Source organism: Lissotriton helveticus, chromosome 12 (assembly GCF_964261635.1).
Source record: "Lissotriton helveticus chromosome 12, aLisHel1.1, whole genome shotgun sequence".
Classification (NCBI taxonomy): Eukaryota; Metazoa; Chordata; class Amphibia; order Caudata; family Salamandridae; genus Lissotriton; species Lissotriton helveticus.
In genome coordinates, this window is record NC_136073.1 from 64,213,540 (window position 1) to 64,229,249 (window position 15,710).

General features: G+C 45.2%; 1 protein-coding gene across 3 annotated transcripts in view; it reads right to left on the bottom strand.

Moving 5' to 3' along the window:
- The window catches only part of LOC144799022 (alpha-2,8-sialyltransferase 8F-like), a 654,797-nt gene that overhangs the window by 385,097 nt on the left and 253,990 nt on the right, over positions 1 to 15,710 (bottom strand). The gene's annotated exons all lie outside the window — the stretch shown is intronic.

Here is a 15,710-nt window from a genome sequence, read left to right on the forward strand (position 1 = left end):
TGATGCCCTCCTTTCTTTAGGCCACTGCTTCCTTCCCAGAGCTTTCAACGGCAGCCATCTTAAGAAGGCCTTGTTTTCTGGTAATGAAAAAGCGACATCTTAAAGCACTGTTCTACCTCAAACAGTAGTCAACATCACACCACAAGTGAAGCTACTCTCTACCTGCAAAACTCTGGCCTTCTAAAAAAAAAACTCAAATCGTTATACTCTATGACAGTGGTTCCAAACCTTTTGGAGCCGTGACCAATTTTTTAGAACGACTAGCTTTTGTGAACTCACAAAAAGTTGTATTGGGAGGCACCCTTTGTGAAAAAGGGAATGGGTCGATAATCGGCAAATAACAAAGGGATCCCTTTTTATGGTTGTAATAGCAGCTGGGACTAGATGAATAGTCCCCCTACTGAACCTTATTCTATGGTGATCGTGTCAGAAAAATCCAAATTAGGAGTGTTACCACACAGAATAACAAATTTACAAATCTAACATAATTTAGACAATTTTTGAGTAATTCTATGGCAGACTGTTATGGTACAAATTCGGCAAAAAATGATAAGTTTTGCAATTCTTAGTAATTATTAGAAAAAGAGATTATTAGTCTACTTATTTGTCATCATATTATTAAAATCAAGTTTTCATACAATTTATTCAAAACATAACATTACATATTATTTCAACACACATTTAAAAAAAAAACATATTTATATAAAACAAGAAAAACTGTCGACGCGGCGTTTCGGTGAAAACGTTGGTCACCTTCTTCAGGACAATGCTTTCTTTTATAAAAACAATCTAATTTGAAAAATATATAAAAAACATTTTGTTACAATGATGTACCGGTTCTTGTGGACAAAACCTTCATACCATAATCTATGATTTACCATATGCTGACATAATTCGAATTTCTCTAATCCAGCAATTCTATATGTATTTCATTACATGGAAGAAAAAACTGAGTGTGACTTTCTAAAGACTAAAAACCACAACAGTATATCTCCTAACATTTGTTATTCTATGGACTCCTGTTTGTTTGACACATTGATTAATAAACAAAGGAACTGGGTTCCAGCTTATAAAGTATATCCTGGGCATAAAACTGTACTCACTTTGTGGATATACTCCAAGTTGCAGCTTAAGTTTTTAAAAGTATCGTACTGGAACCCCGTTTATTTCTACCCCCTGTTCCGTAGTACTATAACAAGACAATGAATTTAATCAATGTTTTTGATATACAATAATGGATCTGTCACTAAATTTACTGCAGGTCATTTTTATACCTTGTTCGGGCTGACTCTTTCGGTATGTCCAGTTGACCCAGGCTTTTTAATTTAATTCCCATGGGTTTGGAGGTCAAATATTTCACCTCACTGTTGAAAGAAAGTTTTTCTGATTTCAGTTTTAAATTAATTTTTGTATTATTAATTGGTTGAATAATTTTTCGTACTGACCTTCGTTAAAATATCAGTGGTATTATGGTGTTCTGTTTTTAATGACTATCCGGTTAATGGACTAGGCTGATGTCTGTTCCTCCAGTTTAAGATTTAGTTTCTGGTAAGTTCTAAGTAAATGAACAGACAAATATGATTATCACTTATTTGCTAATGTTCTAAATGAGCAGGGCTCTATAACAGAAAGGTGCAGTTCTTACCTCAAGTAATATGTTATAAGGTTTTCCGGAGTCTAGGACGGGCGGTCATTATGCCATTGTTTTAATTACTGTAAAGACACGATTTACTGGTATTACTAATGGTTTTATTTTGTTTTTCACTAATTCTCATGATAGAGGAATAGTTGTATATTACCTTAATTGCATTGATGTCAGTCTTCCTATTTGTAAAACAACATCCAATGCTTGCCTGATTTTAAAATTTCAGGGTTACTGAAAAAACAAGAAGGTTTTGTTTAATTTAAACCAAAAGTTAAAGAGAGTATTACTTCTATCAGCTATAGGTCGGATTTCCTACTCTACTGGACTTACTTGTTGTGGGGATTCGGCCGGGGGTTCAAACAAATCCACTGACAAAGGGGTTCGGGGTAGTGCTGGTTTTATTGACTTGTACAGTCTAAGTTTGGCTACCGGGACCCGGTAGAAGGGAAGGGGGTTTGCAGCCTCTTCTGCGGCCTCTCGTACTCCGCTCCTTCTCCTCGTCTCCCGGTGTCTGCTGGGGCTTGAAGTCCGGATGTCCGCCGTGGTCGCGTGGAGTCCGGGGAAGTTAGCCAGATTGCAAAAAAAGAAAAGAGAATCCGGATTACTCGGCTATTCTGGCCGAACAGAGGTGAGGGGAGGGTAGTGAGGAGACACGCGTGCAAGTTAGCTACCCCGTTATAGGTGAGGGATAGTGCAGGGGAACGTCGGGGATGTCCCGAGATCTGGGCTGCGTAAGGGTCAAGGTGGTTTGCCCACACTACGTCCCGCCCAGCCCAGGAAACGTGACCGTACCTGTCCGAGCCACACTTCCCGGGAAGCGTGGCTGGGCGATGCGCCTTCTCGTTGGCCTCCTGGCGTGTTGCTGCTGTCTCGTCTCTCCGTGGGGTTGTTTCCACAGCTCTCCTCTCTCGGTCCGTCCTGGTCTCGCCTCGTCCCGCTGGGGCTTGTGTTCTCGCCTTCCTCCGCTCTGTCCTCTCTTTTCTTCCACTCCTCTCCGTCCTGACTAGTCCTCGGCTCCTCTCCGTCCTCGATTCTCCACCACTCGTCTCCGTCCTCGTTCCAACGCCTCTCCACTCCGTCCTCGCACTCCAGTCTCCACTCGCCTCCTCCAGGTGTAACACACACCTGTCTCTGTTCTTGGCAGGGTTTTACAGAGCTGCTGTGGGATGGTCCTGGTTCCGTCGCCGCCCACTTAAAGGTGCAGTGGCCCTCACTTTCTGGCACCGGCAGACAGCTGGCAACGTCGGATGGTTTCCACGAGTCTGTATGCTGAAACAACATAGGCAAAACGTCAATAGGTAGGCCAGGGGGGCCCGAGTCCGGGTCCCCCGCGTCACACACCTCCCCCCTAGGATTCTCCCGATCGGGGAGAGGAAACCTGGACAAGAAATCCGCGTTGGCATTGTCACTTCCCTTCTTGTGGCGGACCTGGAACCGGAAGGGTTGTAGTGCCAGGAACCACCTCATGACCCTCGGGTTATTTGAGATGTTCCTGCTCATCCATAACAGGGGCGCGTGGTCGGTGTACAGGATGAACTGGTGCCCCTCCAGGTAATATCTCAATTTGTCGATCGCCCACCGTATGGCGAGACATTCCTTCTCGATGGTGGGATATTTCACCTCCCGCGGGAACAATTTCCTGCTGATATACAGTATGGGCCTCTCCCCCTCCCCTGAGTCCTGGGACAACACGGCCCCGATACCAAAGTCCGAGGCATCTGTTTGAAGGATGAAGGGCTTGGTGAAATCCGGGGACGTCAACACCGGGCTTGTTGTGATGGCTCTCTTCAGGGTGAGGAAGGCCTTCCACATTGCCGGGGTGGGGTTGTGGAAGTCGCACCCCTTCTGCTGTTTTTGCAAGGTATCCGTCAAAGGGGCCGCTATGTCCGAAAAAGAGGGGATGAACCGTCGGTAGTAGCCTACTAACCCCAAGAAGGCTCTCATGTCTTTGGTGTTTTTGGGGAAGGGCGTCTCGGCGATGGCTCTCACTTTTTCTATCTGTGGTTCTATTGCTCCATGTCCCAACAGATAGCCCAGGTATTTCACTTTCTGAAACCCAACCCTGGATTTCTTGGCGTTGACGTGGAGTCCTGCGTCTCTCAACTGTCGGAGTATGGTTTGGATATGCCGTAGGTGGTCAGCCCATGACGGGCTGAATATTATGATGTCGTCGAGATACGCCGAGCTGTATTTTTGATGTCCCCGCAGTACTTTGTTCATTAGCCTCTGGAAGGTGGCCGGGGCGCCGTGCAATCCGAACGGGAGGACGTTAAATTCAAACAGTCCGTCAGGGGTTGCAAAAGCCGTCTTCTTCCGGTCCTCTTCGCGTAGCGGAACTTGCCAATAACCCTTGGTGAGGTCTAGGGTGCTGATGTATTTGGAGTCACCAAGCTTTTCGACGAGCTCGTCGATACGGGGGATGGGATAAGCGTCGAACGATGACACTGCGTTCAATGCGCGAAAGTCCATACAGAAGCGGCTACTGCCGTCGGGTTTGGGCACCATCACGATGGGCGAAGACCACTCGCTTCGGGACGGTCTCACCACTCCCAACCGTATCATCTCGTCGACTTCTCTCCTGATGGCTTCTCTTTTTGCTGCAGGTATTCAATAGGGGCGTTGTTTGACGGTAACGCCAACGGGGGTCTCTATCCGGTGTTCCGCCAGTTTGGTCAGGCCTGGCAGGTCGGAAAAGATGTGTTCGAAAGGATGCAGGACGGCCTGTAATCCCTCTTGCTCGTTTTTGTATAGTTCCTCATTGACCACCAGTTCACCCAAGGTGGTCTCTTTGTTGTTGCTGACCGTGTCTGCCAGATGGGACGCCACCGGGGTCGCCCCCAGCCACTTTTTGAGGAGATTGATATGGAATATCTGTGACTTCCTCCCCGTCAGGCGTAGACGGTATGTGGTTTTTCCTATGGTCTCGATGACTTCGTAGGGTCCCTGCCACTCGTTTTGGAATTTCTTGGAGGTGGAGGGCAACAGTACCAGGGCCCAATCGCCTTTTTGCAAGAGTCTCCACTTCTTCCCTTTGTCATACTGTACTCGTTGCTGTCTTTGACTGCCCTCGAGATGGGCAAAAGCCAGTTCTCGAATCTTCCCGAGTTTGTTCTTTAGATTCTGGCTGTACTCGAGGAGGGTTCTGGTCTCTCCCGTTGGCTCGGATTCCCACACTTCCTTGGTCATATCCAGGAGGCTCCGTGGTTGGCGTCCGTACAACATCTCAAAAGCCGAACAGCCTAAACTGCTCTGTTTCTGGCCCCGAATGACGTACAGGGCTAACGGGAGTAGCAGGTCCCAATCACTCTCATTCACCGTAAGCATCTTTTTGAGAACGGTCTTAAGGGTCCCGTTGTACCGCTCCACCAGACCATCCGTCTGGGGATGATATACCGATGTTTTTATCTGGTGGAGCCCCAGGAGATGGCATACTTCCTTCATTACACGGGACATGAACGGGGTCCCTTGGTCCGTTAAGATCTCCTTGGGGAAACCCACCCGTGAAAACAGTTCCATGAATTTATCCGCGATGTTCCTGGACGTGGGTGTTTTCAGTGGGAACGCCTCAGGAAAACGGGTGGCGTAATCCACGATTACAAGGGCGTATTTGTATCCTTTTCGGGTCGGGGGCAAGGGGCCGATGAGGTCCATGCCAACCCTCTCGAACGGGGTTCCGATGATGGGTAGGGGTTGGAGAGGCACTGCGGCTGGCCTCTGGGTATTCTTCCTTTGACACAAGTCGCAGGTTTGGCAATGTTTTTTTATGTCGTGGTAGATGCCCGGCCAATAGAAACTGCGCAGCACGTTTTGGGTGGTCTTCTCGCTACCAATGTGGCCCGCAAGCAAATGGGTGTGGGCGTAGAACATCACCTGTTCCCGAAAGCAAGTAGGTACTAGGAGTTGCATGGGGTCTTCTTGTTTGGCCTGTCGATAGAGGAGGTCCTCCTTGATCAGGAATCTGGGATATCGCGGTTGGGGATTGCTCTGGTCTTGGTGTGCCAGTTCCCAGGCGTTGAGGAGGCTGGCATCGTTGGCCTGTGCAAACCGGAAACTCCTATCACCCTCCCACGGCTCAGGTGAAGTTAGAGCCGGGATGGCTATAGCCTCGGTCTCCTTCTTCTGTCGCAGACGGTCTTTAAACAGCTCCAGGAAGTGGGGGTTGTCGGTCCCCAATATGAGATGCTCCGGTAGAGCGTTCATTACTCCCACCTTCACCACCATTGTGTCTTTCCCCTCTACCTCAATGGGGATGAACGCCACCGGATACCCCTTAACGTCCCCATGTACACATTTGATGTGTACCACGGCTTCTGGCATTACCTGGAGGGGCCTCACGAAACATCCCTGCATCACCGACTGCTTACATCCCGAGTCAAGGAGAGCCTTGATCACCTTACCGTTGACTGCCACACTCACGTGATAAGCTCCGCCGAGCTCCGCTGAATACATGACTCCCTTGGGCAGGAAGCTGACGTCCATTGGTTCATCATGGGGCCGCTTCTGGGGGCAAAGACGGGCGATGTGTCCCCACATCCCACAGTCAAAACACTGCGGACCCCGGAAAGGGGTCTCAGTGGGTAAGGGTCTGGGAGGGGGTAGCCCAGGGGGTGGTCTCGCTCTACGTTCTGGCCGTGGAACAGGCCGTGGCGTTTTCTCGGGTTCTGCTGCATGCAGGCGGGGTTGGGCACGGGCGTAGGTAGCCGCCATCTCCATTGCTTGGGCAGTGGACAGCCCCGAGTGCTGCCGTAGCCACCTCTGTGTCCCAAAGGGGAGGGCCTCCAGGTATTGCTCCAAATAAATCTTGTCCATGATTTCCTCCTTTGTACATGAAGCGGGGAGCAGCCACTTGTCTGCTGCTGCCTTAAGGCGAAAGAACAGCGTTTTGGGGTTATCCCCGGGTTGTCCTCTCTCTTTGCGAAAGCGCACCCTATACGCCTCGGCGTCCAGACCCAAATGGTCGAGTATGATCGTTTTGATCTGTCCGTATGCTGTCTGTCCGTTCCCATTGGCCACTTGATAGGCGGGCTGCGCCTCGCCGGTGAGCAGGGGGGCGAGGAAGAAGGGCCATTTCTCCGGGGGCCATCCGCATGCCAAGGCTACCCTCTCGAAGTTAGTGAGGAACGCGTCGGGGTCCTCCCCCGTGACGTATTTCTGTAATGAGATGCCTGCTGGTGTGGGTGGGGGACGGCTCTCTCTCCCCGAAACGCTGGCTGGGTCGAAGGTGGGGCGCATCCCCTCCAGCTGGCTCACCACCGTCGTTCGGAACGTTTCCCTGTCTAAATGGGCGGCGGCCAGTTGCTGTTCGACCGCCCATCCCAACTGCTCTTGGCCTTTCAACAGGGCTTGTAAGATCTCCTCCATCGTTGTATCCCGGATGGGCTCCTCGGCTATGCCCGCATTCTCCACCACTTGTGGGGATTCGGCCGGGGGTTCAAACAAATCCACTGACAAAGGGGTTCGGGGTAGTGCTGGTTTTATTGACTTGTACAGTCTACGTTTGGCTACCGGGACCCGGTAGAAGGGAAGGGGGTTTGCAGCCTCTTCTGCGGCCTCTCGTACTCCGCTCCTTCTCCTCGTCTCCCGGTGTCTGCTGGGGCTTGAAGTCCGGATGTCCGCCGTGGTCGCGTGGAGTCCGGGGAAGTTAGCCAGATTGCAAAAAAAGAAAAGAGAATCCGGATTACTCGGCTATTCTGGCCGAACAGAGGTGAGGGGAGGGTAGTGAGGAGACACGCGTGCAAGTTAGCTACCCCGTTATAGGTGAGGGAAAGTGCAGGGGAACGTCGGGGATGTCCCGAGATCTGGGCTGCGTAAGGGTCAAGGTGGTTTGCCCACACTACGTCCCGCCCAGCCCAGGAAACGTGACCGTACCTGTCCGAGCCACACTTCCCGGGAAGCGTGGCTGGGCGATGCGCCTTCTCGTTGGCCTCCTGGCGTGTTGCTGCTGTCTCGTCTCTCCGTGGGGTTGTTTCCACAGCTCTCCTCTCTCGGTCCGTCCTGGTCTCGCCTCGTCCCGCTGGGGCTTGTGTTCTCGCCTTCCTCCGCTCTGTCCTCTGTTTTCTTCCACTCCTCTCCGTCCTGACTAGTCCTCGGCTCCTCTCCGTCCTCGATTCTCCACCACTCGTCTCCGTCCTCGTTCCAACGCCTCTCCACTCCGTCCTCGCACTCCAGTCTCCACTCGCCTCCTCCAGGTGTAACACACACCTGTCTCTGTTCTGGGCAGGGTTTTACAGAGCTGCTGTGGGATGGTCCTGGTTCCGTCGCCGCCCACTTAAAGGTGCAGTGGCCCTCACTTTCTGGCACCGGCAGACAGCTGGCAACGTCGGATGGTTTCCACGAGTCTGTATGCTGAAACAACATAGGCAAAACGTCAATAGGTAGGCCAGGGGGGCCCGAGTCCGGGTCCCCCGCGTCACACTTGTGTTATCTGGAATTGGTTTCCACGACCGTCCTCCGTCAAGGGTCTGCTGCAACTGAGTTGGATTCTCTGTCAGTTCGCCCTTTTATATTCATTGTAATTGAATAATTAGGTTCTAATTGATGCTCATTGAGCTTCATTCTTATCGGTGTGGTCCTTGCTCGTGTTTTTGTGTCGGCCATCTTGGAGTGGGTTTATCTCTAAGTTGCCTCTACTACTTCTAATAGTGTCTCTTTTAATTTAAGGAGATTCTCCCATTTTTTGGTATTCTATTTGATTTCTCTTATATGGGAAAGACCACAGGGCGATATTTACATATTTTACGAAAAAACACGATGCATACACCTCCCTTTGTTCATTGGCTCTCTTATTTTACTCCTGTATCAATAACAGTGTTTGTGTCAGTCGTGCACCCTCCACATTATTATTGTAGATTGTGCTCTCTATTTGGGTTTTATTTCCATTTACACTGGGTAGTTTTAGTTGATACTGCTGGAGCCTCGTTGCGATCGGTATGGTGCTTACTCGTGTTTCTATGTCGGCCATCTTAGAGTGGGTTTATCTCTAGATTGCCTTACCTGTTTCGCGTAGCCTCTCTTTTAATTTAGGTAACCTCTCCCTTTTTTTCCCTATATTCTATTTGATTTCTCTCGAATCGGGAGGACCGTGAAGCGGTATTGCCTTATTTTCGAAGAACCCCATAAACACACCTACCAACATTCGTTGGCTCTCTTATTTACCTCCTTTATCAATGACAGTTTTTAAATTGGTTGTTTACACTCCACATTATTGTTGTAGATTATGCTCTCTATGTGGGTTTTCTCTCTGTTTACACTTGTTGCCTCAATTCCTACTTTATCGCGAAGCATGGGTAAAGTCCTTTCTTTTATGGACGCCATCTTGGAAGGTCTAGGAGAGTGTTTATGGGGATAAATTATGCCCTACAGTCGTCTATGAAGTTTGGGTTTAGAAACAGGAGGTTGCTTCTCCAAACTTAATTGTACTCCTGTTATGTTCTCCTTCATTCATTTTACATATTTTGTATCTATTGCTAAAAAATTAATAATTTTGCTCCACAACTTATAGGTAACTGAAGGCCTACTATTTTCACTCTCTATGGGATTAAATCTCTCTTAGTGTTTCCTACTGGTTGTTAATTCTGCTATATTTAGGAAATCAGAGGATCATCTCGCATTCTTCTCGGTTATTTAAACCGTTTTTAAATGTTTGAAATTTGGACATATAACACTGTTCTCTTTTCTTTCGTTTAGTGTTTAGATCTCCACCTCTATTGTTAAGTCTCACAGCCTCTAGGATGCACCATTTTATATCATCCTCTTTGTGTTTGTTTGCTATCCAATGATCTACCAAAGGTGCATTGGGGCGTTTAGTTCGAATGGCAGATCTGTGTTCATTGAGCCTCAGCCGCATTTCTCTTGAGGTCTCACCAATATATGCTTTTTCGCAGGGGCATTTAATCATGTAAATTACATTTTGGGTTTTGCAATTTACTAAACTCTGTGGTTTGTGATTTATTTCTTTATACATGACATTCGACCCTTTTATGATCAAGTCACAGTTTTTACAACTGCCACATGGAAAATTTCCAGTGACGGTTTTGCCATCTAAGGTTCTTATATTGTTTCTGGTCCTTTTATCAGGATAGGTGTGTACCAAACAGTTCCTGATTGTTCTATTTCGTCTGAACGCATATATTGGTTTTGGTAGTGGACATGTATTCTCATTAGTTAGTAAGTTCCAGTTTCTGTTTATCAGGTTTTTAACTTTGTTGGTTATAGTAGAAAAATTGGTCACACAGACCAGTTTATTTTCTTCATTTTCTCTTTGCTGTTTTGATTCGAATAGACTGTCCCTATTATAATATTTTGCTCTCTTGTAAGCTTTCTTTACCATATTTTTTGGATATCCCCTTTCAATAAACTTATTGGTTAGTGTTTTAGCATGTTTCTCAAATTCTTGCCTATTTGTACAATTTCGTTTTACCCTAAGGAATTGTCCAAAGGGTATATTGTTTCTTTGGCTGGCCGGGTGGTTGCTTTCATAATGCAACATAGTGTTGCGATCTGTTGGTTTACAAAAGAGTTCAACCTGTAGGTTGCCTTGTACATTTTTAATTTTTATATCCAGGAAATTACAGGTGTTGTTGCTGTATGAGGATGTAAATTTTAAATTACTATCCCCTAGATTAATCCATTGGATAAATGCTGTTAAGTCCTCCTCATTTCCTTTCCATATAAAGAAAACATCATCAATAAAGCGGGACCATCTATCAACGTTTTCGTAGAACGGAGCCGCTTCTTTGAAGATGTGTTTATCCTCAAAGGCAGCTACATACAGGCAGGCTAAGCTTGGGGCACAGGTTGCTTCCATGCTCGTCCCTTTAGTTTGTCTAAAAAACTCATCTTTAAACAGAAAAATGTTATTTTTCAAGATTATCTTTACACAGTCTACTATGAATTTTGAATGATCTGATAGTTCCTCATCCTGGTTTTTTAAGAGATTGCTTATCATGGTAATGGTGTCATTTTGTGGAATGTTTGTGTATATACCTCGATATCGAGGGTCACTAGCCACTCATTTTGTGAGTCAAAGGGTGTATTTTCTATTTTCTCAATCATGTGGGTTGTGTCCTTTATATAAGCTCGTTGTGCTGTCACAAGCGGTTGGATGAATTTGTCTACATATTGACTCAAAGGTTCTGTGAATGATTTAAGACTAGACACGATAGGGCGCATGGGGGGTCCGTTAAGCTTTTATGCACTTTTGGTAGACCGTACATAGCCGGTATCGTAGGGGTATCATTCTTCATGTAGTTGAACTCTTCCTGGGATATGACTTCATCCTCAAGGGCAAAGTTCAAACGTTTTTTTATCAGTTTCCCTAGATCTAACCATTCTTGTCTATTACTCACAGAGTAATGGTCTGGATTATTTAAAAGGTCTTTCATTCTCCTGTCATAATCTCTTGTGTCCATGACAACAATGCTGCCACCTTTGTCGCCAGGTTTTATAGTGATCTCATTAATAAGAACCTAATTATTCAATTACAATGAATATAAAAGGGCGAACTGACAGAGCATCCAACTCAGTTGCAGCAGACCCTTGACGGAGGACGGTCGTGGAAACCAATTCCAGATAACACAAGTAAGTCCAGTAGAGTAGGAAATCCGACCTATAGCTGATAGAAGTAATACTCTCTTTAACTTTTGGTTTAAATTAAACAAAACCTTCTTGTTTTTTCAGTAACCCTGAAATTTTAAAATCAGGCAAGCATTGGATGTTGTTTTACAAATAAGAAGACTGACATCAATGCAATTAAGGTAATATACAACTATTCCTCTATCATGAAAATTAGTGAAAAACAAAATAAAACCATTAGTAATACCAGTAAATCGTGTCTTTACAGTAATTAAAACAATGGCATAATGACCGCCCGTCCTAGACTTCGGAAAACCTTATAACATATTACTTGAGGTAAGAACTGCACCTTTCTGTTATAGAGCCCTGCTCATTTAGAACATTAGCAAATAAGTGATAATCCTATTTGTCTGTTCATTTACTTAGAACTTACCAGAAACTAAATCTTAAACTGGAGGAACAGACATCAGCCTAGTCCATTAACCGGGTAGTCATTAAAAACAGAACACCATAATACCACTGAAAGATATTTTAACGAAGGTCAGTACGAAAAATTATTCAACCAATTAATAATACAAAAATTAATTTAAAACTGAAATCAGAAAAACTTTCTTTCAACAGTGAGGTGAAATATTTGACCTCCAAACCCACAGGAATTAAATTAAAAAGCCTGGGTCAACTGGACATACCGAAAGAGTCAGCCCGAACAAGGTATAAAAATGACCTGCAGTAAATTTAGTGACAGGTCCATTATTGTATATCAAAAACATTGATTAAATTCATTGTCTTGTTATAGTACTACGGAACAGGTGGTAGAAATAAACGGGGTTCCAGTACGATACTTTTAAAAACTTAAGCTGCAACTTGGAGTATATCCACAAAGTGAGTACAGTTTTATGCCCAGGATATACTTTATAAGCTGGAACCCAGTTCCTTTGTTTATTAATCAATGTGTCAAACAAACAGGAGTCCATAGAATAACAAATGTTAGGAGATATACTGTTGTGGTTTTTAGTCTTTAGAAAGTCACACTCAGTTTTTTCTTCCATGTAATGAAATACATATAGAATTGCTGGATTAGAGAAATTTGAATTATGTCAGCATATGGTAAATCATAGATTATGGTATGAAGGTTTTGTCCACAAGAACCGGTACATCATTGTAACACAATGTTTTTTATATATTTTTCAAATTAGATTGTTTTTATAAAAGAATGCATTGTCCTGAAGAAGGTGACCAACGTTTTCACCGAAACGCTCCGTCGACAGTTTTTCTTGTTTTATATAAATATGTTTTTTTTTTTAAAATGTGTGTTGAAATAATATGTAATGTTATGTTTTGAATAAATTGTATGAAAACTTGGTTTTAATAATATGATGACAAATAAGTAGACTAATAATCTCTTTTTATAATAAATACTAAGAATTGCAAAACTTATCTTTACCTCATTTTTTGCCGAATTTGTACCATAACAGTCTGCCATAGAATTACTCAAAAATTGTCTAAATCATGTTAGATTTGTAAATGTGTTATTCTGTGTGGTAACACTCCTAATTTGGATTTTTCTGACACGATCACCATAGAATAAGGTTCAGTAGGGGGACTATTCATCTAGTCCCAGCTGCTATTACAACCAGAAAAAGGGATCCCTTTGTTATTTGCCGATTAGCTTTTGTGAACTGCCTAGGTTAAGTGGACATGAAGTAAGCCACTTTTTAATGCAACTAAAGCGTTGCGTGGTAGAGCACTGACATTTATCATCGGCACATTTTCCTCAGTAGTGCCCACTAATTCTGCACAGACATACAGTTTTACTGGTAAAACTATATTGCACCAAGATCCCTATACCTGGGGCGATTAATACATTTCATAGACATGAGTACACATCACTCAGGTTGTATTTTTTCTCAACATACCGGAGTAAACCCCTGCTATCTATCGCAGTGAGGTATGGATCCTCTAATGTCTAGTTGTCCCCACTTAATCTACTGTTCCAAAAAAATTAATTACTGAGGTCTCAATTCAAACAGTGTCCAGGGTGATGTCCAACAAATGTCTGCCTTCTTTACTGGCAGTACATCTATCCACACTTAACCACATGTGCACAAACCTTAAGAGAAAAAATGTGTGGTGATGAGTTAAAAAAGAGGTTGGTAGCTTAGTATCGCCTACCAGTACCTGATACCGACATGTTTCACTGCCCCAATAGTTTCGGCAGATTCATGAATCTGCCGAAACTATTGGGGCAGTGAAACATGTCGGTATCAGGTACTGGTAGGCGATACTAAGCTACCAACCTCTTTTTTAACTCATCAGCTCACACTAAAACGAAGAATAAAGTAATTGAGTGGGTGTGGCTTTTGATTTTATGTCACTCTGTCCGTTATGAGTTAATGTTGTGATACTCTTTATTTTGCACCTTTACACGCATTTCAGTTTATGTGTTGTACCCATTTTGTTTTCTTTTTGGACTGGAAGGCAACCGATGATGAGAAAGGGGCATTGAGTTGGTAACATCTGCCAACATCCCCGAGGGTTGTTCGCCCGTGAGGTGCCTTCTGCTCCACCACACATTTTTTCTCTTAAGGTTTGTGCACATGTGGTTAAGTGTGGATAGATGTACTGCCAGTAAAGAAGGCAGACATTTGTTGGACATCACCCTGGACACTGTTTGAATTGAGACCTCAGTAATTAATTTTTTTGGAACAGTAGATTAAGTGGGGACAACTAGACATTAGAGGATACATACCTCACTGCGATAGATAGCAGGGGTTTACTCTGGTATGTTAAGAAAAAATACAACCTGAGTGATGTGTACTCATGTCTATGAAATGTATTAATCGCCCCAGGTATAGGGATCTTGGTGTTTATTGACTGTTTTGAGTGGAGGGCGATCCCTTATATACCTTTCCATATCCCTCTTGGCTCCTTTCTGCTACTGTAAAACTATATTGCACACAAATGATGATTGGAAATTGGGTTTCAGTGACCAATTATCATTTGTGCACCATCAAGTAAAGTGATTTGAATTTTTTTGATCCTATTAAAATCTTTATTTCCATCACACTTCAGAAGTACGAAAAAATGGGCTTTATTTTTGCTTTCCTAACTGTTCAATGTCTACAGTTCACGTGAAGGTATTTACGTTGTGTGTTACAAAAAATGACATCCTACACCTTTTCCTTACAAGCACCTGTACCCAAGCATGATAGTCACATACTTCAATTTACTTTTCTGTCTCTGATTGCAAAATGAGAGGAATTTGTAAACACCCCTCCGCATGAAAAAAGCAGCAAACATTTGAGAAGCTATGAATGCCAACACCATCAAAGACTCCATTTACCATAATGTCTTGAGAGGACTGGTGCAGACAATCAGACAGTGTGCTCCCCTCATCCACTGCTTACATCTTCTCCAATCCCCACAACATTGCAGTGACATGAGTGCACACAGTGTAGGGGGAAATATTCTGGGTCCTTTGGAGATTACAAGTGGTTTTAGCTTGAATTTTGGTATGGACTGAATTGTGGTAGACTTCAACACAAAAGGGTACGCGGACCTGCGCAGAGGGCACACCGCTGGCGTGCCAAAGACAAGCCCATCTGTACCCCACGCCACGACCCCTACCACCCCCTGAAGATACACCATCGCCGAGCTCTACACCCTCGACTCCTGACGCCACAGCAAACACTGCCACTGTGCCGACCCACGCTCCATGGTAGGACCTTTCACCTGCACCCACTACCACTTCACCTGCCACAGGACCCACATCAGCCCACTGACCAGCCCTACCCCAGACACACTACAGACACCACCTGAAGAAAAACACCAACTTGCACACGCTGCTCTCCACATACGCTTACTATGCAGCAAGCATTCCACTTAATTATGGGACCTCATCGCCACCCTTGCATCATCTTCCTCACTGAGACCTGGCTTATACCCACATCCGCCACAGTCATTGCCACAGCGATCCCCAACTGATATAAAATCACTCATCCGGACCGCACCAACAAGCTGGAATAAGGAACAGCCATACAGTGAACCATCACCACCAACAGTACCATCACCCTCATGGATTATCTCATCTTGAAGCACCACATGGACTACAAGACAACCATCACAGGCACGCTTGCATACCGACCCCCAGGCCTGCGCTCCAGCTTCTGCAACACCATCGCAGACTCCATTGCACCCCTAGCATTAGACTCCAAGGACTACATCTTCCTCTGTGACTCAAATTTCCACATCGACGACCCCAATGACATAAACACTGCATACCTCCTCGACATTATGAGCATCCACGGATTGACCCAGATCGTCCATGACCCTACACACACTGCAGGACCCACGCTGGACCCAATTTTCACCTCCAGCTACCGCGTCAAATGTATCCATGTCACAGAACTCACATGCATGATCACTCCATCACCACTTCAGCATCTCCAGCCCCACACCTCCACCCTCAAGATGACCAACGCCCCCCACCGGA